Source organism: Chenopodium album, chromosome 12, assembly GCF_948465745.1.
Source record: "Chenopodium album chromosome 12, dcCheAlbu1.1, whole genome shotgun sequence".
Classification (NCBI taxonomy): domain Eukaryota; kingdom Viridiplantae; phylum Streptophyta; class Magnoliopsida; order Caryophyllales; family Amaranthaceae; genus Chenopodium; species Chenopodium album.
This window is the reverse complement of record NC_137845.1, coordinates 26,220,347-26,222,351: the sequence shown is the minus strand read 5'-3', so window position 1 is coordinate 26,222,351 and position 2,005 is coordinate 26,220,347. Positions and strand designations below refer to the sequence as shown.

General features: G+C 38.7%; 1 non-coding gene across 1 annotated transcript; it reads left to right on the top strand.

The window, feature by feature from the left end:
- The first annotated feature begins 615 nt into the window (after positions 1 to 615).
- Positions 616 to 721, top strand: LOC145573464 (small nucleolar RNA R71). The gene has a single exon (XR_014097484.1). It is a non-coding gene; the product is annotated as a small nucleolar RNA R71 (small nucleolar RNA).
- The last annotated feature ends 1,284 nt before the right edge of the window (positions 722 to 2,005 follow it).

Below are 2,005 nucleotides of genomic sequence, written 5' to 3'. Positions count from 1 at the left end.
CTATAACCACCACCTTGGTTATAGTTGTCAAAATTGCCATGATTGTTGTAATTCCTATTCCATTGACCTCTTTGATTTTCAAACCTAGAATCATGATTTTTTTATACGTAGTTCACATGCTCATTCACATTTCCATCTTGATCATCACAAACATACATACATGCATGAGGGAAACTAGAAACATCATGATCATACGACCAAAAATCATCACAAAAGAAGCATTCACTAGGCATGTTATTAGAAGAAAGAGGGGGTTGAGAATTAGAAGACATACCTCTCCCCTAAGATTGGGAGAGAAGATTTGAAACTTAGTAGGTAGCACTTTCCAACTTTGCCTTGATAGCGGACATCTCCTTCCCCAAGTTTGTCATTTGTGAGGATAGATTGTTGATTGCGTTTAGATGATCAACCGAGTACACCGAAGAGCTACTCTTGCTAGTTGACTCTCTTTCTCCATCTTGCCGATCTCTATAATACTTCATTACGTCTTCAATTATGTCCACCACTTCCTCTTCCGTTTTGTTCATGATTGGACCTCCGGCTCCTCTATCTAAACATGATTTTCCTTGAGGGCTAAGGCCTCCATAGAAGATTTGAATGATTTGATAGGTTGGAATTCCGTGATGAGGACACTCTCTTTGATACTCTTTGTATCTTTCCCATGTTTCATAGAGGCTCTCACTTGGCTTTTTCTTGAAACCTTGAATCAAAGCTCTAGCCTCCGTCGTTTTCTTTTGTGGATAGAAACGGGATAAAAATTCCTTGGTAACCTCGTCCCATGTCCTTAGAGAATTCGTCTTAACCTCCTTGTCTAGCCATTCCAAAGCGCGCCCTATGAGAGAAAAGGGAAAGAGCTTGAGGCTGATGAATTCTTGGAAAATTCTGTTCACCTTGATAATATTGCAATATTTTTCGAACTCCTTGAGATTGTTTAGCGGGCTTTCATGTTTGGCCCCACTAAATTGTCGCCTCTCTACCCAACGGAGTAGCCTAGGCTTTGATTCTGCCTTGGCTATTAGATACTTCAGAGCTGCATGGTCAGTAAAAACAATAACTTTAGAACCAACTAGATATGATTTAAATTTTTCTAAAGCATAAATCACAGCAAGAAACTCCTTCTCCGTAGTGGCATAGTTGACTTGTGCTTCATCCAAAGTTTTACTTTCATAATAAATAGCAAGCGAAACTTTGTTCTTTCTCTGTCCTAGCACGGCACCTAATGCAAAATCACTTGCATCACACATGATTTCGAAAGGAAGAGTCCAATCTGGTGCACATATGATGGGCGCCGATATCATTGCCTGCTTTAACCTGTGAAAAGCCTCAAGACACTCTTTAGTAAAATCAAAAGGGACATCCTCGAGTAAAATTTGGGTCAGTGGTTTAACAATTTTAGAAAAGTCTTTGATAAAGCGACGATAAAACCCCGCATGACCTAAGAAACTTCTAACCCCCTTAACATTAACAGGAGGAGGCAATTGCTCAATCACAGAAATCTTAGCTTTATCTTCCTGTATACACTTATTAGATACGATGTGACCAAGAACTACTCCTTCTGTCACCATAAAGTGACACTTCTCCCAATTTAGAACCAAATTGCATTCTTCACATCTTTTCATGATTTTAGCGAGATTTATTAAACATGCATCGAATGAAGACCCGTACACACTAAAATCATCCATAAAGACTTCCATAATGGACTCTATGAAATCAGAAAAAATACTCATCATGCAACGTTGAAAAGTAGAAGGTGCATTACATAAACCAAAGGGCATTCTACGATATGCAAAAGTACCATAAGGGCATGTAAATGTAGTCTTTTCTTGATCTTCAGGGTGAATCGGAATTTGGAAAAATCTCGAGTACCCATCCAAGTAACAAAAGAACTTATGATTAGCTAACCTCTAAATCATTTGATCAATAAAGGGGAGAGGGAAATGGTCCTTTTTAGTGGCAATATTTAATCTACGATAGTCAATACACATATGCCACCCTGTAACAGTTC